Source organism: Periplaneta americana, chromosome 14 (assembly GCF_040183065.1).
Source record: "Periplaneta americana isolate PAMFEO1 chromosome 14, P.americana_PAMFEO1_priV1, whole genome shotgun sequence".
Lineage (NCBI taxonomy): Eukaryota > Metazoa > Arthropoda > Insecta > Blattodea > Blattidae > Periplaneta > Periplaneta americana.
The window spans coordinates 140,194,524-140,219,679 of NC_091130.1; the positions used below are offsets into that span (position 1 = coordinate 140,194,524).

At 35.5% G+C, this 25,156-nt stretch overlaps 1 protein-coding gene across 11 annotated transcripts in view; it reads right to left on the reverse strand.

The window, feature by feature from the left end:
- The window catches only part of mtd (TLD domain-containing protein mustard), a 1,649,382-nt gene that overhangs the window by 386,289 nt on the left and 1,237,937 nt on the right, over positions 1-25,156 (reverse strand). The gene's annotated exons all lie outside the window — the stretch shown is intronic.

A 25,156-nucleotide genomic window follows, 5' to 3' on the forward strand; every position in this document is an offset into this window, starting at 1 on the left:
TCACAACGTCACCTTTCTAATCAATAACAACAAAATGAAACAAAAACGTACTTCCAATGTGAGTCACACAAGATGTCTAAATGGTAACCATTCACATTAATGCACATTCGAAGGCGTTCCCCGAAAGACCGTATGATCGCCCGGCATGTTGCTGGCTGAATGGACACACAAGCCTGTCGAATGCGTTGCTGCATGTCGTCTGGTGTTGTCAGAATGTTCTGATACACGACAGTGTGCGGCTTTTACAGTTCCCCACAGGAAGAAGTCGAGTGGCGAAAGGTCCGGAGAATGTGCAGGCCACTGTACGTGGATTGTGACGTCGACAGTTGTGGTTTGTTTACATGTTAAGACAGCAAACACACAACACACGACATGTACGGACGTCAGTCGTCTTTCGTTTTGTGTAAGTTAATGTACAAGATGAATGGCGCACCACAACAAACGCACATTCTGATGGCATTCATCTTTCATTTTGTTGTTATTAATTGGGAAAGTGACACTGTGATACATTTTTCAACTCGTCTTAATGTGTGTAATCAATGTAATATGATTGAAGTATGTAGTGATATTTGAAAAATTGATGACGTCACACGTGTATCTTGTACCATAATGTAGTTACATGCACCAAATCTATACACTCATGTTAGCCCCTCGTTATAACATAACTCTCAAAAACAAAAATTCCAATACCTATAAAAAAAAAAGTTATAATAGGTGCATAAGATAAATGGGACACCCTGTATAATCGTACATATGGGCGTACAAATATTTTTCCTAAATTATTCGTCAGATCTTATTCATATTCAGCATCTATTAAAAAATTTATCCGGGAATAACTGATATGAAACATAATATTTAGTTAAAAAAATATCAAAACTATTGTACAGATCCAGAAAAAATAAATAAACCGCCTAATTTTACAAAGTTCCAGATGCAACGCATTGCGCATGTGCAGTAAACAAGAATTCCTATATGTATGCTACTTGTGGACAGTCTTGCGAAGCTTGTTGCCTACATTCAGGAGGACTGCTACCAAGACTCGGTCCATTTTTTTGTGTCTGGTACTGTACAAAATGTTGGTAAACTCGAAAGTTACGCCAAAATTTTTTAAAGTCAAATGTTCGTGCTACAAGAGATTAAAAACAGTTACGTTTTGACATGAAAGTTTACTTTGAAGTCATTCGTGGTACTATGGAAACGGACGTGTAAAATTTACTTTGTGCCTCAGTTTTCCACCCGGTCCGTCTCACTTCGTTCTCTATTGTGCCTCGTGTAAATTATACTGAAACAAAGGAAGTCCTCCTAAAGTGGCGATTGATTGTTTCTTCGAAATTTTAACAGTCACATTTTAACAGTCACGTTTCTTTCAATTTTGACATAATAATACTTACTGAAACTTAGCTTCGTTATGAATAGGTTTCGACATACAAAATTACAAGTTTATTATAAACCTTATAATTATAATGAATGTGATGGCATTGTAGTGTATTTTAGAAATGATATTGAAGTGTTAGCTTTAGATATTGACATTTAATAAAATCGTATCTCAACGACAGAATCCAAATAACGAAAAGCTGACCTTCAATTATTAATATAGGTGTTCCCAAAGCAGAGTTCTTGGTCCTATTTTATTTTTAATATAATTATATTAACGATTTATTAAAAATTGACTTACAACAATACAATGGTGTCTATTATGCAGGTGACACAGTTTTACTTTTCGGTGAAAAAACCTGGTATGATAATATAAAAATTCAAATAATGGACTTAAATTAATAAAAAAAATGGTTTGACATAATTATCAACGAAAATAAAACCATAAGTATTCCATTTTCATTACCTGAAAAATGTAATAAACATCCTATATCTATATTAAGTACTAAATTACATAACTCTAACTGTTGCCTTATACAATGTAAATGTCCGATTATTAAGGAGTCCTCTGAAGTTAAATATTTAGGCTTAATTTTCGACAGTCATTTAAAATGGAACCAACACATTAATTACCTTTGTAATAAATTACGTAAAATAATATATTGTTTTATTGAGGAATTACTTGTCAATAAGTTTATTACGCACAATATACTTAACGTCATTTCAATCGGTAATTATATATGGAATTATAGGATGGGGTAACTCGTTTAAAACAAATTTTAATCCACTTTATTTATTACAGAAGAAAATAATTAAAATATGTCTTCATAAACCTATTGACTTTTCATCTCAAAAATTGTTTTTAGACTTTGGGCCGTATTCACAGACATTTTTAGCGCGGGCTTTCGGTGGATTATCAGCGTTTTTCGTATTCATAAACCAGTGTTAGCGATAGGATATGGTTTGAATTCTGTACCAGTAACCAGTGGATAGCCGGGGCTAGCTTAGTACGCTCGTAGCGCGTGCTGCGAAATGTCTATGAATACCACCCTAAGGTTCTTAACATAAGACAAATTTATTACACTGTATTAATAAAATTCATACATAAAAATCGAAATAACTTCGAATTGTATTCTCATAGTTATGAAACAAAAGATATGAATTATTTAAGATTGCTTGAACCAAAATGCAACACTGCTACAGTATTGAATCATAGTAGTAATTTAGGCCCAAAAATATATAACAAATTTATATTTAAATATCATAGTCTTGTCAACTCTAATTAGTATTAAATTTAATGTATGGATTTTACAAATAATGAAAAATTGTCAATTTTAAATTTGTATATTCTTATTGTGTAGTAGACATAAAACAAACTGTATTATATACTTCTTAATTTCAATTCAGGAATCTGCCCCCGAGCACGAGTTCTACTCTTTCAGGGGTGAGCTGAAGTTTTATCTGTTTATATTATATTTTATGTTACAATTATTAGCAAAATAAATAAATAAAATAAGAAAACTAATTTAACTTAGTCGCCAGTACAACTCAACCTGTTCTTGGTTTCCCGTGGTTTTCCCCAGGCTCTTAGGCCGACTGAATCAGACATTCTATCTCTGACAGGACGGTTTTGCCTCCGCCCCTCAGATGTGCCGGTAAATACGCGTATTCTTATGAGCCTGCAGCTTAATGCATCGGACATTCGTCCCGGACAATGATGAGGATGATTATGTAGGTGAAGAAGGGAGAAGGGTAAACCCGGTGCCGGTACGAGTCGAATAGCACCAAAGGGGCCGCCAGGCTTAACGTTCCAGTCGGAATCACCATCAACAGTGGCATATTATTACCTTCTCTTCATAAGCTCTGCGGAGAGATTTGAGATTTCTGGCCCCGCCGGGAATCGAACCCGGGCAAGCTAGTCTAGAGGCAAATGCGCTACCACAGGGCTAACTCGGCAGACACATTTCAGAAACAGCAATGCTATTAATGTTCTTTTGTACAGTCCAGCCCTCTTTCAATATTTCAAAGTCGACGCCAATGTCCAGCGCTGATTCTGTAACGACTATTTCTGAAGAATCCAAGAAAAAACAGGCCGCTTAAAGTTTCGCCGCTATAGCAGACAGTATCGTGGTATGATAACCTATTTTTAGCAACGCCCTACCTACACAGCACAATTGGCGGTACTGTCAAAAGGATCGGGCAATCGATATGGGAGTTAATGTGTGGAACAGAGAGGAACTCTTTCTGGCGAACGCCCAAACTCGATAAAATCGCTGTGAAGTCTGGAGGACTGAACGCGCTCTGGAGGATCATCAGAAGTTTGTGCCTATCAACTCGGTCCGTGTCAATACATCATCTTGCCACTTTCAGCAGTTTTACGCTTTGGAGCCCACTCCCAGCGACTCGATTGCAAAGCGACGCAACATACTGTATCAAACATAATATGCTCCGTGGGTAACTCAATTAGCAGCCACCACTATCGTTCATGGGGAGGTGTGTCAGGCACAAAAATACAGATCTTCGTGTAAAGAGCTGAGGGGGTCGCGAGATCTGCAAAATAAAACAAGAAACGCCTTAAAAATATAAATTTACGTTGTATTTAGAAACATAAACAACGCGGAACATAAAAATGAAAAAGTGTTTTAGAAGTTACAAAGTCATCACATCCAATTCAAGCATTACACCTAGGGGTCTTTTGCGGTCTCAATGGTCTCATCGATGCAGATATGGATGCCCGGAGAACTAAACTCTTGCACATGTCCAAGGTCAATGTGATCAGTGGCGATTCCTCCATGAAAGATATGAGGATGATCCTACAATTTAATTTCGTGCCTCTGAGGATAAAAACACTTTAACCACTTCCCTGATTAACCCGAGTTAACTCGGGTTGCTAACTTGTTCAAAATTTATTAACCCGAGTTAACTCGTTTGAGTCCAATTGAGGATCGTTTTTGCAAAACTTGCTAACTGAAAAACTAAGTTTTACAGGAGAGACAAAACACTGTAGTAAGCAAATTTTGCTGCTACTCTCACTTAGAAGTAAGCAAGTTTTTAGAAAACGATCACACTTTGACACACTACAATGAAGAGAAATAATCCAGTTTTACTAAGACGCCTTTAACATCATGCAGAGGCCTGCTTTGTGTTAACGAATCCATCAAAATGTCAATTTTGCAAATTTTGCAGTTAGCAAGTTTTGCAAAAACGGTCCTCAATTTTCGCTGCTAAGGATTATATCCCGAATATATACGTTTCCATTCTTTGATTATCCTTTTCCTCACTAGATGGCTACAGAAGTTAGTGATATTGCTATATCTGGTGGTTTTTTTTGTACCTCTTCCTTGCGAGTGGAATTCTATGCTCATATAGCATTCACACACAGTAGTGAGTAGATGCTAGTTAGTTTTGGCGGTTTCTGTTTGTGTTTAGTGTTTTTTGTGCTGTTTTGTGTAAAGATGGATCAAGTTGGTGATTCCGAAACTTTTGATAAGGAATATATTCCTGCAGAAGATTAGGAAATGAAACATCGGTATCAGAAGACGAAGTTATAGACCAACAAACAAATTCAGATCAGTTCATGTCGCGTCTTTTCGACAGTGGTTTGAATAGAAGACATCTGACACCATTTTTTCTGCACTTCCGAGGTCCCCATTCTCTGAAATTTTAACATTGTTTCTGATAACGATAATTCTCAATTTTTTAAATTATTCTTTAATAATGACCTCATCAACAATGTATTCGAGGAGACGATTCGGCATGCTAATAAGTGTTCACAGAATGCTGAAAATAATTCGGGCGGCCTACTGCAGATTCTGAAATACGTGTACTTTTGGGCATAGTGATACTGCAGAACATTATTCACAAACCTGAAGAACAGATGGGCTGGTACAAATATTCAATGACTGCTACACCATTCTCCCCAAAACGCTCTCATATAGGAGAGTAGATACTACTGTCCGGAATGCAATGTGCCTCTGTGCGTAATACCCTGCTTTCGAGTCTATCACACGACAAGCAACATTTAATGCCTTGATAACAGCGCTGGTATTGTACCTCATAAATTAATCAATAAAAAACATAAGTTGGTAAATAGTTCAGGAGAAAATCAAAGTGGGACAACTACCAGAGCTGGAATCAAGGTGCACGAGATAACTCGGGATAATAATTAAGGTATGAATGTGTGTCTATTTCATAGTCATTTTTTAGGTATTGTGACAGCGACGTGAGATTCGAACTCACGACCAGCGTCTCGCAAGAGAGTAGGTCGCGCGTGAGTCGACACGGGCTCCAAGGAGCACTGTGGGACGGCGCGCGGCGTGGAGAGGAGAGAGGAGGTTGCGACACGCTGTTCCGCGGCAGAGAGGGGAAAGTAAAGCAGCTGGTGACTGAGGAGAAAGATCCAGAGAAGTCTGGATAGCCGTTATCTTCTAGGCATCTGTCGACCGACCGCGAACTCTCGAGAAACTATGGCTTAGTTATAAATACAACGCGCGAGTGAACGCGAGTGATTCAACCCGTCAGTAAGGCAGTGTTGTTACAGCCAGTGGACAGCAAGCAGCCAGTCTTTTGTAGCAGTGAAGCCAGCTTCGAGACCAGAGCGCGACATGAGTTGTGTCCGTAACTATGGAGCCTGAAGCCCGGAGTTCGAGTGCAGTGGACCGCAGTTGGGGGACCCGAGTTCGAAGTTCAGCGGATCGTCTCTGAAGGTCTGGGGTTCGAGATTCTGTGAACGCGAGTGACTGAGCTAGAAGAACTAGCCAAGACGAGCTGTGAACTGAGAACTGACAGTTCTGTGTTGTAAATAGTGCTTTGTGAATATTAGTTAAGATTAACAGTTCATTGTTGTTCGTAATAGTCCAAGTAAATTGTCACTGTTGTCAGTGGAGTGCACTAACGAATACTGTGTTACTGTGTGGAGAGCAAATCCCATTGTTGACGGGAGTGATTAAATAGTAGAAAGTGAAGAGTTATTGTTGAGATAATAAAATTTACATTGTTGTTCAGTATACAATTTACAGTATGTAAGAAAATTAGTGACGTATAGTGATTCTGCAATATTAAATGACCTCTTTACGAAAATAAAAAAATGACACTTTTTTTCACAAAACTGGTAAAATATATAGTAAGGGAAGAGGTTAATTACAGATTTTCATTTTCAATGCGTCCCGACGTATTAATTTCCTTTAAGCTTCCACTTTGTCGTGAGTTATCGCCACTGCACAGTTCAGAAATAATTTCCGAGGAACCATCCAAATATCTTACATACAGCAAACTATATTTCTTGGCTGGATGAAGTGGAGAAGGATGTAATAGCAGCAGGTGTTAGAGGATGGAAAACAAAGGTCTTAGATCGAAGGACATGGAGAAGTATCGTTGGGGCGGTCAATGCTGGAACTCGGCTGTAGAACCAAAGAAGAAGAAGACACGGTATTTCTAGCAGTGAAGTTATTGAACAAAATGAATAAAAAACAAAATTACATAAAAATAAATAAAATAAGCTATAATAAATACAAGAATTAACAGGACTTTCAGATAACAGGACAGACGAAAGAATATCTGAAGTTGTATTTATCATTTAGAAGAATTTAACTGTAGCAAGAAATTAATTGCGCAAACGTACGACGGAGCATCGGTAAATATCGGGCAGTACAATGACTTAGGAGCCATCTTCGCAACTAAAAAGGGGAGGAGAATCGAACTTCACTACTAATAAATTGCAAGTTCCAGAAAGGTGAGTTAAAGACTAACATAGGCCTACTTGTATTGATTTTGCATGCTCTATTATTATTATTATTATTATTATTATTATTATTATTATTAGTTTCTGTCTTTCTGATCAGTCGTCAATGTCATATTCTGCATACAAAAAATATCACGAGTCGCCACTGATGTGATAATGGACTGTTACTGCGTAATGCTCGACACCATAAACTGATGTCTGTAATTGCTACAGCATTAAAGAAGAAATCCTGAGAGGTGGAAGAGGAAGTAAGTTGTATAGCAACAAATAATAATAATAATAATAATAATATTAATAATAATAATAATGGTTTTATTCAACCTGGCAGAGTTACGGCCGTAAGGCCTTCTCTTACACAAATGGTTCTTCTAGACGCATAACATATTGGCGTATTCAAACATGGCTTCATATAGACCCTACAATAGATTGATCAGCCTGAGAAATTCCACCAAGAAAAGAAAAATATTTATGAACCAACTATCGAGTATTTTAAAGAAAATACCATCTTAAACGCATAGACATGATTGGTGTTTTTTTTTTTTATCGGGGCCTGTGATGTTATTCCAAAATTCTTTAATATGTTTAGGAAAATTTGGTTTACCTTAGTCTTTAATAGATGACATTGTCACAATAGCTTTAAAAAATAATGTCAAATTCTAAATAATCATTTACACTCTTAAGATATATTTTAATTAGATTTTAGTATACATATTAATTTCTTCTCCTTATTTTACTCTATATTTATAATTTTAAATTATATGTCAGTATACTGAGGCTTAAGAGTCAGGCAGTTCATAATAATAATAATAATAATAATAATAATAATAATAATAATAATAATAATAATAATAATAATAATATGTTTCCAAAGACTTACGATATTCTTATGAACTATCTTTAAAAGAAACTACATCTTCCAATAATGTGTGCAAACCGACGCTATTTCTTTACCAATACTTCCCAATACCAATATATTCCGAGATTGGTGATTCGACCAATGATACAGTAACAAACTCCACTTAAAATCTTGCTTAGCTTCGTAACGAAGGAATCGTTAAAGTACCTTCATTTCCAGCGTATAAATTACTCTAAGCATACCGAAATGCACTTAATGGCGTTTAACGATTCCAACATCAGTTTCGTGTTTCAACTACTATAACGAATCTTTGTATAAAGTTTCATCGAACTTAAATGATTCCAAACAAATGAAGTATAACCTTAGAATGTTATTAACACACAACCTTCAAATAAAATGTGTGTATACCCCACAATAATGAAGGTCAAAGACCTTCTTCTGTTTATTATGCTGAATTACACTGTGGGCTCTCTGTACTTACTTATTCTAGCATTATATTATCAACAACAGAGGTCGATATAGCGATATGAAGTGCTGACAGACGATACAGAGAGCTTCGAAGGAAGCGGCTATGACGTAAAATTCTACTACCATAATATTTATCTCAATTACAGGAACTCTAAAAAAAGACTGATATCAACAGAGATATAAACTGCAGGAAAGTTATTATCACGGAAGTTTTGTCAATTTCATTCTTCGACAGCATTACTGCAGGATAATACTTGTAGCTATAATGAGTGGTATTATTTTCATGGTTAAGACATGTTCAAATCATCCCAAGTCACACAAAACATGTGTACCATCTGATAGAAACATTTAATATCCCTTTTAAGAAATAGTTTAGCATTTACATACAATAGTACGTTATGCAACCAGCCTGTAATGGTAGTAATTAAGACGCGAATATGTTCATGAAACGAGAGCAAGCGAGTTTCATAATTTTCATACGAGCGCCTTAATTACCATTATAGGCAAGTTTCATACGACTTTTTATGCTCGACCATATTTCTAACTTGAAATTATTCATAAGTATTCATGTTATTCTTATCTGACTGGGGAGCGGAACTGACCTTGTGCAATATCTCGTAAATTGTGAAATGTACGCAGACGCGAAAGTATTGATTTTTCCCGAAACAAATGTCATTGACCTTGATATAATCTAGAGAGTAAAATAAACATTAATCTTGATATAACCTTGAAATTGATTTAGACATTGAAAAACGAGATGACAAATTGAATTTATTTGAATATTATTTACAATTAACGCTAATTATTATAGTAACAGAACATAACTTTCTGCGACAGTATTGGATTTCCAGCCTCCGTGACGTTTCGCTAGTTGTCTTTCTATTGCGTATCCGAGAATAATCGGTACTTGCGCTTTCTTATTGCTACAATGGTGTTTTCTGATTGGTGGAACACCTGAACTTTAATGAATAGGTGTACTTTAATGAGGTCCATTAAAGGGCTGCTACCATGTGTATAATTACTACATTTCGGCATGGTCGAGCATAAAAAAAGTTAATGCATTTCTCTCTGATATTAAAACTACTTATGGGGTATATAGGAGAGAAAAATGACGTCTGGTCGATTCACATTATACGGAATATCAACGTCACAGACCGGCACCGTCACCATCACGGGGAGAGAAATGCGCTCTCAAACAATGTCGATATTTATCAGACAAAAACTTGCGATGGTTGGTATTTGGCTGGATTAAGAAAAGGCCGGAAAATAAAAAAGAGAACATAGATCAGGAAGATGCCAAATTTCGTCTCAATGGGTGTAAACTGTTTCACTGTGGCAACCATGTACGTTTTTAACTTAGTGTATAATTAATTACCGGTACGCAATAATATGGAGTATTGCAATTAGCAGCTTATCATTAGCTCATTTAATATGAAATATTTTATATTAAAATTATGAAATTCACGGTTATGAGAGATGAGAACCGGTTGTTAAAAATTGAACGCCACCACCGCATACAATCTTCATATTTGCGTTTTTTCTCGGTGTTGACTGCGTCTCCACTCTTACAGTCTTCCTATTTTCTAATGCCTTTCTAAGCTGATCCCTTGATGAAATCCGCGTCGCTTTGCATTCAGGATCTATAAAATAATGAAATAGCCTGTATAAGCGAAAAAATAATAATTTTTAGTTTTCTTTGAGTGTTACTGAGATTCTGTAATACGTAAATTAATATGAAATTTTAAGCCACCGGCGTAGCTCAGTCGGCTAGAGCGCTTGCCTGCCGATCCGGAGTTGTGCTCGGGCGAGAGTTCAATTCCCGGTTGGGTTGATTATCTGGTGGTTTTTTCCGAGGTTTCCCCAACAGTAAGGCAATGTCAGGTAATCTATAGCGAATCCTCAATCTCATCTCGTTATCACCAATCTCATTGACGCTAAATAGTCTCGTAGTTGATATAGCGTCTTTAATAACCGAGTAGAGAATATCAAATCTCAACCTTTTCCCTCAAAATAATACGTGGCATAACACATACAGTCAGTGTTGCCACTTGGTGCTTTTCGCACTAGATCTGGTGTTTTTGAAAGTCGTCTGGTGCCAAATTTAAACAAAATATATCGCCTTAGCGAAACTATAGTACTTTTGCAGTAATTTTAGTGCCTAATCTGGAGCTCTTGGGGAAAAGGAGAAAAATACTGAAGAAAAGGAGATTCGTTGAAAAAATATTAGTTATAACGGAAACCACTGCAGTCGCCTCATCTATACTAATAGTAATAATAAATCTGTAGCCGAAATTTTTCTGGTAATTTTCGATTTTCCAAAAATAATTGGCTCTAACATATATAATTAACCACCCTGAAACCGAAAATCGCATTTTTGAAATTTTTGTTTGTATGTCTGTCTGTATGTTTGTTACCTTTTCACGCGATAATGGCTGAACCGATTTATATGAACATTTGAATATAAATTAAGTTCGTTGTAACTTAGATTTTAGGCTATATGGCATTCAAAATACTTTATTTAAAAGGGGGGTTATAAGGGGGCCTGAATTAAATAAATCGAAATATCTCGCTTATTATTGATTTTTGTGAAAACTGTTACATAACAAAAGTTTCTTTAAAAATGATTTCCGATAAGTTTTATTCTTCACAACATTTTGATAGGACTGATATTTAATGAGATAAATGAGTTTTAAAATTAAAATAACGCCATCTAAGACGGTGCAATGAATTAAGAACAAATGACTTCGTCTATAAGGGGCCTTGGAAACAACAATCGAAACAGGGGCCTTGGACATCAACAATCGAAAGCTATTAAACATAGCCTACAGAGAATGTTTGTGTGTTTGTATGAAGTAATATCAGAAGCTAAATTAACCGATTTGTATAATTAATTATTATTTCACCATTGGAAAGTGTAGTTTCTCTAGATGGACATAATGCTATAATGTTATTACAGTAACGTCTGAGTAAATCGAGGACAGGTAAGATTAAAATAGCTTCTTATGCACAGAAAATTTGATAGGCTATTTTGTACATTCGTTTTCTGTATTTCTTAAAATAATATTTATGTACACTCATTTTAATCTCAGAGAATTAACGAACAACGAGAGTATTGATTTAGTATGCAGTAATAGTACGTTAGCTTAGCAATCCATTATTTTATAATTCAAATTTTAACTATGCTCAATTGAATCGTGTTAAAATACATAATATATATATGCAATAAATGCAATGCAAAAAAAATTGGGTAATGAGCGAAGCAGATTATCTTGCGCTGTTGTAAAAGTTGTTCCCTGGATCAAACGTCCTATTATAATTATGTAATTATTTTATATTTATTTCTAACAGGTGCAGCGGAGCGCACGGGTACGGCTAGTAAAGAATAACCACAGTTCACCGCCTCTACGAACCTTGGGTCACACCAGGAGGGTTGCGAAGGGGTTTTCCCGACTGGAATTCCAGTTCCCTTAAATGCGTATACCGGGTACGGGTAACTTGTAACTGTCGTACACATAATTTAATTATTTAAATCAGTCGAATGTTACCTGTCTTGGGTCTTCGTGTTCTATGGTTGAGTGTCGATCGCAGCAAAGTTAGTTTCTACTGTTAAAAAGTTCAATGTGTTACAGTAATTGTTTTAAATGTGTGATAATATCGTAATTGTGGTGTTAATTTAAATAGGGAACACAAAAATAATTTCAACAATTCATTATCATGGGGAAGAGCAGTATGCTCAGCGATGAGTGGCGCAAACATTTAGCAGTAATCGGCAACCCGTTTTACTGTTTAAACCGATAAATGAGGAATCGAAATTAGTGAATGGGAAAAATGGGACTTTTTACTGCAAAACACTGTCAAATTCAAACAACAGACCATCTCTGTGACCCATGAAAATCCTTTTTTCTGATAGCAAAAGAGCAGTTGATCTTAAGCTCCATCGTACAAAGTGCACTGCAATTGCATGCGGTGTATTGGCACCACATTTTGAACAATTGATAATCTATGACTTAGGAGATCAAGAGTATAGTTTGCTACTTGATGAGAGCAATGACATTTCTATCACAAAACTGCTAGGAATAGTTATTAGGAATTATTCTAAAGCGAAAAATACCATAACCACATATCTACAAGTGGTAGAATTAAGAGAGTGTAAAAGTTAGTACCCAACGTTTTGTTATATTTACTAACAATCAATACAATAGGCGGGATAGGCTTATTTACTGACGTTCTGATGTTTTTGAACAAGGATTTAGCGCTTTCTCATTTTTAGAGTTGGCAACACTGCATACAGTGGGATGTGTGACTCGCTGTTATACAGTGAAACCTGTTCAAGACAGAAGTGACATGGTCCTAATTTTTTTTCCGTTGTGGACAGGTTTCCGTATTATTCAGGTGTGACATTAAAATGGAATATTTTGTCATTCATATACATGAAAAACAAAATGGCATGTCGCAAATTGCAAGAAGTACAAAATATTCCATTTAACACTAATCACATTAAATCAGCTTTCTGTCGCTTATTTCGTTGGTGAATAATCTTGATTAAAATCTCATTTTCGGTATAAATATTATCGCAACTCACTCATTAGTCATTAAACGTTACTAAAATTTACTAATCTCATTCTATTTAATATCTGCGTATCACTGCACATTATTAATTAATTGGACTAAGAGCCATCTATTAGAAGCCTTGAATTCTGGTTTATTTAATTTCTTTCCCAGAACAGATCCAGAAATTGGCTTGTTCTTTGAAAGGTCATGAAGAACTCACTCTCACAACAGTCAATTTATTTTCACATAACAGTTGCTTTCTGGTTTCTTTTTTGTCACCAATATCGGACGCAAGCCACTCACTCATTATGATCTTTAATTTTTAAAGTGTCACACTTGAGTTTTCCACTGAACTTCAACATTAATTCACATAGACTTTTTTTCTAATTTTCCTTTATCTCGATAAATTTTACTCCATCACTTAATGTTAATGCCGCATTTTATGCAACTTTTTTTTTACCTGGAAATCACTACACTTGCGCTCTGTTTAGCTACGTCAGTATACGGGTGTGAAGCATTGAAAATCTTTGAAGGGACTCGTCTGCCTAGTCAACAGGGTAATAAAATGTATGACCGACAGGCCAACACACCCTCGTACCCTCTAAAATTTTGCAAAGAAAACTTGTTTTTATCTTAGTGACCTACATATTTCGTATATTCCTTGAAATTACACGCTGTTTCAAAATGTAGTTACAAAATATAGTGTGCCCAAAATATTGTTTCCGTTTTGAACAGTAGCAGACAGTTTCCGTTTCCGCGTTGGACAGTTTCCGTTTTATTCAGGAAAAATTACACATAATACATACTAATTTCGCCGGGACCAAGAAATTGTTCCGAAATAGACAGGATTCCGGATTATTCAGGTTCCGATTTGAACAGGTTTCACTGTATATCTCTAGAAGAACAAACTGTCCACGTACAGTTTCCGTCACGTCAAAACATTCTCCTCGTGAATCCCAGACGGTCCGTGCCGTCGACTGTCCGTGACGTTGCCTGTAGCCTATATGTGAACGCTACCATACAAAATGCGTGTTGCAATATCTTGATGTAACGTTACCGGTCAGTGATGTGACGTTGACGTCGACGTTCCGTATAATGTGAATCGACTTTAAGACTTCATAACAGTGCTTTGCTCTCTTGTAGAGAGGCCCACGTTACGAAATCTCACAAATATGTTCAGGCTTATCTAAATCAAATTATAAAACTCAATTAAGTAGCCAGGATGAACTCAGCGGATTATAAAAACTCTAGATACAATTTTAATAGATAATTAAAAACTTTCTCTCCCACCCTACGAACTTGACTGCTGTGATCACAATCTCTCAGCAGTTTCTACTCTGGGGATGTGACATCTCAAGATAGATATGATCACATTCCAAGACCATCGGAGGGATTTCATAATTGACTTTACAATTCGTGCAAGAGCCAACAGCAAGAGGAAAAGCAACTGATCTATGAGCCAACAATCCCATATTATATATCAACTATGACCAGTGTTGCCAAATGGACGGAAATTCCATCAAAACTGACGGAATTTCAACGTAGCGGACGAGAAAAGAATGACTTTGACGGGTGACGGATTTTTCGGCGGAAATTACAATTTAAATCGTATTTTGACTTTTTTTTTTAGATACTGTCATTTTAATTGTTTAATTTTTGGGGGATTTTACTTTTTTCTTTGAACAGCCCTGCCTGTGCCGTACCATGTTAAAAATCCCGTTTCAGATTTCCTCGTAATCAAGTCCGAGGTCGACGAATTATTATTTTGATCAAGATTATTAAGCAAGTTGTGTTAAAATTTGTTTTTTATTTGTATAGGGGAAACTCGGCAAATTTGGCAATATTCTTGCATTTCTTTTATTGCCAAATTTCCTCCGGAATTTTAAGAAGTTCAATGACATCTTCATAGAGTGCAACATCTGACTGTACTTTTAGTTTTCGTTTCATCCGAATCCGCGCATTATAGTGGCAGATATTGTTACTAATAGAAAGAAGTGTTGAATACTTCTTGTTGACGTGGTGGTTGTGTGGACGTGTGTATGCAAAGACGGAAAGAAAGTGTTGTTCATTACCTACGTTTGTTTGTGCATTACATATCAAAAACTGAGATTCCATATTATAAGGTAAGCCATTTATATAATTAATATTTTCTGTTAATAACTCATCAGGCCTTAGCTCGTTTTATGTTCTTCTTAGCAAAAAATGTCTTCTCCAGGGTAGTGTCAATTAGCCATTTTCCTTTATAGTGATATATTGCTGCTCTCTTTGAACAAGAATGTGTACTCGATGGTAAAATTTAAGAGTAGGGACGTACGAGGGATTTTTACAGTCTTCAACGCAGCACTGTGTGTGATGTGTTGCAGATATGCCAAGGGAACGAGGACATTATTCTGAAAAATATTCCAAAGTTGATTTGCGGGCTGCGGTCGGGAGTGTTTTGAAAGATAGATGGTCGACTTATAAGGCTTCTAAGAAGTATAATGTGCCCTTTAACAACTTAAAGAGGTTTCTGTATGCATCCTCAGGACCCGATTACGTTGTCATTCCCAAGAAAGGACGACCCCTAGCTCTAACTGCAAAAACTGGTGACATATGTAATCAAAATGCAAGAACTTGGGTTTGGGCTATCGGCAAAAGACATTAGAATACAACCCTTCAATATAATAAATAAGAGTGGTCGGAAAAATCCATTCAATTTTTTTTTTTTTTTGTGATGTTTAGTGACTACTTCTCCCGGTAAATTAAGTCTTATAAACCTTGTACCACTGTTTTATTTTGAAAAATTTACTTTTTAATCCTATTGCCAAATTACCCCTGTACTATTGTCAATTTATCCTGATGAAGTACCAAATCTGGAAACATGTCATTTGTTATTTATTAGTGTGTTATGTGTAAAGCAATTTAGATTTGTAGAATTTTCTTTCAGAGGTTTATTGGGATTTAATGTTTAAACACATTCCATAATAGAGGAATATTTAATTTCAGAATATATAACTACAAACTGTATCAAAATACAAATATTGCCAAATTAGACGAGTCTCCCCTATAGATACATTGAGTGGGTCTTTATTTATTTTGACGGATTTTGACGGATTTCCAGGTGTTAGACTGACGGGGATACAATTTATGTGTTGGCAACACTGACTACGACAAAGAGAACTCATAGGCTTTATGGTCGGAGCACAGGCTTGCCAACCGTCCCGTATTTCCCGGGACAGTCCCGATTTCGACCATTACTCCTGCGTCCCGAAATAATTTGCACACGCATCAAAATGTCCCGATTTCATGGCATATTAGACCTTTACATTGGACTTACGTTTAGATATAGTTAAAAGCAATTAAGCAACTGATGATGCCGCATAGGCGAAAACGTTCATACATTTCAGCTCCGAGTGGAGAGATGCGCTGAAGATGACCGGTAATGTTGCTCCTGTACGCGCTATTCCAGGCAGAACTCAAGACAATAACCACTGTAGGCGATGCCACAGTGAGGTTGAAACTTTGGCTCATGTCTTGGGTTCATGCCCATTTGGCGAAACTCTTCGTAACAGCAGACATCACAAAATCAGGTCTGTAATCGCAACATGCCTTAAGTCCAATGGCTACACTACCTATGAAGAAGTCCATGGAATAGCGGATACTGGAAGTCATCGGCGTATTGATATTATAACATTTAAACCTGAGAGACAAAAGGTTATATTCTGGATCCGACCATCAGATTCGAGACGCATCAGAATCAACCTGAGGAGTTTAATCTAGAAAAAAGGAGAATTTATGAACCCACTATCCCTTATTACAAAACATCATACAAACTCAGGGATATAGAAGTCATCGGATTAATGCTGGGCGCTAGAGGAACCATAACAAAACAATTTGTTCCATTCTGTCATAAATTTGGAGTCCCAACATCAACAATTAAGGAAATTTATTTTATAGCTTTGAAGGGTCCTCTGCAGATTTTACGGCGACATTTGTATTTCAATTCAAATTACAGTTGAATTTTCTCAGTCCATTTTTTTATCTCTACTTTTATAAATTTTCATTATGTGGAATATTATATACTGCAAATTTTAGTTTCTTGTAAGGCATTTTTAATGTCATTTTAAATGTTACTGTTTAACATTTAATTAAGATTAATTTAATTAATGCAATCAAGATGTCCTGCAACCTTACTGCAGTGCGCTCCGTTCCTGGCAGAGCTTTCAGCAACCAGACTGCAACGAGACAGAAACTCTTGGCCACGTGTTGGGCTTTTGTCGGAAAGGAGAATTACTGCGTAACAACAGGCATCATAGAGTCCGTGGAGCTATCGCCTGTCTTCTTCGGAACAAGAGTTGGGAAGTTCTGAAGACGACTCTCACAGAAGAGCGGATATAATAGCAATAAACAGGCAACAAAAGGCTATTATCATAGATCCAACTATACGCATGGAGAGAGATCTAAACCAAGCTCATCAGGTTGATCAGGAATAGAGGACCATTTATGAACCTTGTATTCCCTACCTTAGTGCCAAGTATAACATCCCTCTCTTCAATTGGTCAGTGACAGGTTTATTTTTTGGTGCTCTGAGTTCTTTACCAAAATTTACATATAATTTTTTTAAAACAATTATCAATATCATCTTTTGAAATTCAAAAAATCATCTCGCAAATTCTTAAAGATTCCCTGCAGATTATACAGTTTCATTTATACCACTCAGAAGGCCTTAATTAAGGATATGCTAATTTTAAATAAAATCTTTTATTTATAAGTATAATTTTATAGTTATCTTCTAAGATTTTATTTTATAATTGATAATCAATGGTGCTCAATTATTACATTTTAATTTTATAACAATATTCATATTTAATTGATTATATTTGTTTGCTATTAATTTCCGGATCCTCGTGGTCGTCCTTAATTAAGGCCGGACGAGTTATTTCTCTCTCTCTCTCTCTCTCTCTCTCTCTCCCTCTGTCTTTGGCAACCTCACCAAGCTGAGGAAGATTTATTTATTTATTTATTTATTTATTTATATTTTAGTAATGTGTATTAGCAAATATTAATTTGCAATAAAGATGATAAATCATATGATTTAAATAAATTTTGTAATACGCAACTTTATTTCAATAAACAATTTGAAACTGTCCTGAAACATGATCCGGATAATTGGCGATCCCGATATTTGGAGTTCTACTGTATTCAGTGCCGCTGAGTAGACGAATGCAATAAAAAGATTCTAATCTTTCTTTCAGAGGGAGGGGCACTTGGGGGTCACACCATACTTTGCCTCACTTTCGTGTCACGCTGTCATTTGCTGCTAGACAGGAAACTAAAATCAGATCCCAGCTCGTTGCTCGTAGTTTAGCATACGAATTTTAATTCTAGGTATGCCTACTCTAAGTACTAATGTGATGGTACAAAGGAACCTTGGTCAACGGGATGCAGCATACGGGCTGTAAAAAATCGTCTGGAATAGATAAAGGAGTAGGAAATAGTTTCAGATTAATTCTGATGCGTTATTTAAGGGGGACCATCCAGCTTAAATACATGAAAACCACGTAAATTTATTTTTTTTAATTTTCTCACGAGTCTCTTACTGAATTAAATTGAACATTTAGGAGGTTATTATTTACATCTTCATTTACAAGAACCACCACTTATCTTTAAAAAATTACCATATTTTAGTTTTTCGAAATTTTTGCAATTTTTTTACAACCAATCCGCCGTTTCTCTCCTAGCTCTCACAATTTTAAAAATATTTTAAATGTATTTTCTTAAGGGTATATGTACGTGAACGACCTAATAATATTTTTCAAACCAGTTTTATCAAAGTATGAAAAAAAAAAAAAAAAAGCTGCAGTTACATCATTTGGTAACAATAACATTGTTATGGTCTCTCTGACATCTTTAATATTTTTCCTGCATGTACTAAACAGTTATTTCTGAAAAGTAGACTACTCTCAGACATGTAGAGTTGTTTATTTCAATACAATTAATTTTTTATTTGTCCTGTATAAAATATATTAAAATTTACATAATGTTTTATGACTTGATTTTTTCTATTTTCAAATAAATGGGCATTATTGTAGTATACCTTTTGCATAAATGCATGTTAAATCAATGTACAAATTTTCAGAATTCTATCTCTAATGGTTTTGCAGTTATGAAATAATATGTGTGCAAATTTTCAAATTCTGGAAAATTTAATTTAAAGTAAAAAGTGAATTCTAAAAAAATATTATTAGTAACAATTTTTATACTTTTTATCAGATATTTAAGTTCTAATAAGACGTTGTGGTACCTTGCAATTTTTGTCCCATTATGAGTTCATTTCCTTATAAAATTTTAGAAATTTAAGAGTCTGCATTTTCTGACAAAATTTGTGGTAGTTCACGTACATATACCCTTAAGCCAATTCCAGAGAGCTGCGGCAACAACATGAACCATTACCATTAAATTATTTGTAGTTTAAGTAATTTTTTATTTTAATTTTTCTGAACATTTTCACTCAAAAAAAATATTTATTTTTTTTTTATTAATATAATAGGACAAAGACATTAACTCACATTATAGATCATGATGACATACACGAAGGTGAATCGAAAAGTAACGCAGAACAATTTTTTGTGGAAACGAATTTCATAGGTAAACAAAACGAAATAATCCACAAGAAAGCTACAGGTTTTACCTATTTTACAACACTGGAACCAAGTCTCTCGACACATTTCTCCATTTATTTGAATAACTACGTGTTTTTCCTCACTCATTAAATACGGGGCGCGGGACAACTTGGGAATTGACCGTCACATCAAAATGCAATCCCCTCTCGCCGCTACAACGAGAACGAGCGGAACAAAAAGGAGAGCAGGGGAAACAAACTGAACAGGGGAACACAAGGAGAGCAAGGAGAGTGCAAGGTGACCACACCCACAAATAGTAAAGATTTGCAGCATAATAAAACTGCGTACCTTTCATTTTATGTCGAACATAATCCTGATGCATTGCCAAACATCTTTGGGACACACTGTATACAGGGTGGAAGGTAAGGTAGTACATTAATTGACGGGAGCCATAAAACTCATTATTTAGAGTAAGTTTTGTCAAATAAAACAAATTATAGGACTTACGGATAGTGATATAATTACAAGTGTTTCGAAAGCGCTGACGGCAATTGCAAGATGTCTCAACGCCGCATAAGTAGCACCATACATCCCATGCGGTCAGCGACTTGAAGTGGGTGGGTTAAGTTCAACTATCTTTCACCGTGTATCTTGCAGCAGGTGAGGGGAGGACGGCAGCAAACAAATGTACTGAGGTTCGGTGTAATACTTCGCGAGCTGATCTGGGGATAAATCTTCTCAAAAATGATCTATGTAAAATCCGGATAGGGACGTAACTGTTATTTGTTTAGTTTGTGTAATTTAATGTCAGAAAATGTAAATTAATAACCCGAATGAACAAAATAGCTCGTGTCCGGGCCCAGTTCAACAATGAATGCAGAATTATCAATTTACAATGCAATACATTAACAATTCAATACTAAGTATGGCGTAATAATTTTAATGTAAGCAAGGAATACGTACAGCAATAACAAGAAATAACGTGAAAATCAAGAAATTATGTCCAAATTTGTGAAAACAGTTAAGATTGAAGTTTCAGTTACGATTAATGAAAAAAATAAAACTGATGTAACTTTGTGAACAAGATGTAATTAACGTTACAGTTTGTTGTTTTACGAATCACTAATTCTGGGCGTTAATAATGAAATAAAGAGTAATAAACTCTGTAAACCACATTCCACTCACATCTTACAGGTACTGTTCAAAATGTCCGTCAGCGTGCGTGCAGCTTTCACATCTTCTAGTCCAATTATGACGAACTCTGGCCAGTAGTTCTTCACTGTTCCGAATTTCTTCCACGACCTGGATCATGTCTAAGTACTCACGATTTGTGAACTCTGGCATCTCATAGTTTTGAAATAAAAAACTGTATCACTGTACGTCCAACTGAACAATAATGCAATGTAAACATCACAACAGCTGATCAGTCGCGAGTACTAGGCAAACTGTCTGCCGTCCGGACAGCGATGCCAAATTTTTAGACCTTCTGTACATGACCAGACAATCTTAGTTTCCAATGTTTCTCCAATCGATTAATTCGAAATCTGTGAATTTTCCAATTAAAATACTGCTGCAACGTGAACCTGATAAACGTTCTCTTCGTTGTTATGCAAGAAATTAAACCGTATTTTAAACAGTATTCGTAAAATTCGCGATAGAAATGTCGGCATAAAAGTATTATTTCTTCAAAAACGAGCAAAATGGCATTATACTTTTTTTGTTCGTTATATTTCAAGGAATCACATCCTACAATAAACGTACTACCTTACCTTCAACCCTGTATACGGTGTTATTTTTAAGGTTTAAATTTCGGTAGTAGTACTTTTTATCAAACCAAAATAAAGACAAATCAATCCTACATGTTTACACGAAACGGAGTTAAATAATTACGTAACGTTTCAGACAACATGAACTGACGGGGAGTACGGTTTGTCTACTTCAGCGAGAGAAATGAGCACTCCCACATTGGGAATAGATCTTGAGCAAAGGGGAAGACATTTCATAGTGTAGAACTCCAAACAAAGCAGTGAGCATCCGTTCGTGGTGTTTTGAACTTGAAACGGAATATGGATTGACAATCTGAAAGCTTCGTGTCAAGGGCCGGGAGGTCGAGATGTGTCAGGTCAAAACGGTCGTATGGAGAACAGGAATGACCTACTGACATTTGTTATTCAGACCTCAAAATCCTAGCCCAGAAAAGACAGAGACAACTGCCTCTGTTATCGCTGCTCCATCCTCCTACTTCCTCCTCGATGAGTTTGTATGTATTCATGAGAATGAAACAACGGTTGAGAACATGCAGAGACGAAAGGAGAAAGAAAAGATAAAACGTACTGCAATTGGAGGCAGAATTTGAAGTATCTTATTTGGAAATGCAAGACTATCGATTCATTTTTCAAATTATATGTTCGAATCCATGTATTAGCATAAATTAGAGAAATTAAGTCATTGTTTCTGTGAATAGATTCGTTGTTTTTGGACTAACTGTACATGGGTTTTCCGTTACGTGATAGGAAATACACTGACCGGCAAAGAAAAACCGGAACAACTTTAATATTTCCAGGTAACATTTAATTATGGAAATTTCATGAATTATTATGCAACGAAATTGATTTTTTGAGGTAAATTAAATGACTGATATAAATATTATAAAATAAAATCTCATACAATTAAGGTTTGAATTAATTTGTGTGAATTAATAGGCCTAACTGTTCACACATTAAAGGATTAGGTACAGCTTACAGCAGTAAAATATTTGGAAATATTCAATTTTTTTCCTCCGTTACTGTATCTTGTAGAAAAATGAAAATTGGTATGTGTAAAACACTGTCCTTCTGCTATATTATGAAGAAAATATTTTTTACGATTTAAATATATATATATATATATATATATATATATATATTATTTCAAAAATCAAAATGGTGACAGTTTACTGTGCAGTGATGAAACGTTTCCCTCATAACTCAAATTGTTTAATTTTTTCATGTTCTCTCTCTCTTATTTTATTGCTGAAACTCATGTTCACAATATAATGCTCTTTCAACTATATTCCTTAAACAATAATATTTTTTTTTATTTTGTGTTAGAAGAAAATACTGATATTTGACCATTTTTTAAAAGGAATTCACTTTTTATCAGACAATCGTCTATGGCGAGTCCTTGGCATCAACCCCTTTGATTAGATTACCCCCCTTTGATTTGATTACCTGGTTGGGTTTTTCCGAGGTTTTCCCCAAACCAAAAGGCAAATGCCGGGTAATATTTTGGCGAATCCTCGGACCTCACCTCATCTCACTACATCTCACCAAAATATTGTAAAAAAAATTGCACAAAATTGTAAAAATTGTAGAAAATTACTAAATTCTAAAACTATAAAAATTTGTAAAAATTGTAATTGTAATATTGTAGAATTTTGACTTGTTCCACATCTTAAAGTTTCATTGCTCATGTAAGATCTATGGAATAAAATGAATGAATAAATGAATGGAATCTATCAAAGGAAGAAAAGTGATCTTGCATCATATTGTAGATATGACATGCATAAATACAGACAAAAAATTTCATCACAGAACGTTGGATAGTTTTTGAGTTATGACGGAAACGCTTCATCACTACACAGTGAACTGCCACCATTTTGAATTTTGAAAAAAAAAAGTATTTTTTTAATCGTAAAAATATTTTTTTATATAGCAGAAGGACAGTGTTTTACACATACTAATTCTAATTATTATACAAGATACAGTAATTGAGGGAAAACAATGTTGAATATTTCCAAAATTTTACTGCTATAAGCTGTACTTAACCCCTTAAAACAATTTGTTGCTGATGCGACTAACCCTCATCAGGGACACAATCTAGTAGCGGGTGTTGCCTCCTCTTGCCTCCTGATGATAGCTTCCATTCGGCTTAGCATGGTGCTTAACACAGTAATGTATTCTTGCCCAGTGTTTTCCAATCTCTGTCGTAAAGCTTCCCTCAATTGTTGTATTGTCTCTAGAAGGTGATCTCTGCATCAAATATGCCGTCCTAGATTACCCCATACATGCTCTATCGCATACATGGGCACAATTTTCGGTTACGTGAGGCGCTCGATTTGAAATAGTTTGTTTACTAGGAGAGGAGACTGCAGAGTAGGATGGGAAATATAAACTGCTGTGACCTGCGTCACCTCATCGTAATCGCTAAAGCCTCGTTCACACTTTTCAAGTAACTTGAATTCAAGTCACTTGAAAGACGAATTTGAAAAGTGTGAACTATGTTTCAAGTTGACTTGAAATAAATTAACGGCTTGAATTCAAGTTTCAAGTGAAGTTGGATCCCGTTCTACTTTTTACTTAACTTGAAAGGATACTTGAAAAGTGTGATCGTCACTTGATAGCTTGAATTCAAGGAGAAAAGCGCGGGAATTCAAATTAACAACTGTTTTAAGAGCGTTAAATTAACAGCTGATTGTTTTTCTGTTCTACTGGGAATGTAAAATTAATAGGACACAGTAGTAAATGAAATAATGACCAAGTATTTGAGTTTCTGAAGTTGTATAAAATTCACGAAGGCCTGCGGTTTATAGAAACAGAAAAGTTTCGTAATAAAAATGCAAAGGAAGCTGCCAAGGAAGGAAGAGTTAATTGTATATTTTAACGTGGACACACGAGATAGCCTATGAAAGGCAATAATAAAACCCATTAAACTGTAAATAGAGGAAAAGTGAGGAAGATACGAGAGATTAAGAAAAGAAGAGCGTTGCTTGAAGGGATTACATTAATCGCCGAAACTGGCACGGTTCAGTGTGGTTGATAGATTTTTTTTGGGAACTCTAACAGCTTCAAGATAATTTTCAATTATGGTAAATCAGACTTGCTAATATTTTATTACATTTGCGATAAGAATTATCAAATCTGCTTGAAGATTTCACTTCTTCTATTTGTAATGGTCAATGGTCGTGTATTTCTCTTACTAATCTAATTCCTAACTCATACTGAATAACGCGTCTTCCATTTCTTCAATATATTTATCATTTCCCTGGCACGGAGGTTTGCTGCTACATAAATTCCTAATTGCACAACATCCATCGACGCCATTTTATCCTACTTGAAAACAAAATAACTTGAATATGTCTGAACTGAGACTTGAATTCAGGTTACTTGAAATCACGTGGCTTGAATTCAAGTTACTTGAAAAGTGTGAACGAGGCTTAAGGCGGTCAGTGGCGAATTATTAGGAAAGCGCTTGGTTAACGTGAGAGACTCGAAAACTTTTATTCAATTTGGCAAATTAATTCGGCAGCTTTAATCATAAACCTCTTTACTGTTTCTCCGTCGCTGAATTGATTTAAATCACAGGCGAGAAATTGCGTAACTAGCCAATAATATTCCATCACGTTGTCTACATTTATTTTCTTGAATATTCTGGCGTTTCTCAAGATTACTTAATAGATTTGCACGTTCTCGACCTAAAATAATTTCAGAAAATCACATTTCGTTTTCTACGCACATTTGATATATTTTTTTTATAAATTTCTTTTGGAAATAATACGTACAAACAACATTTAATTCCTCATAGGCT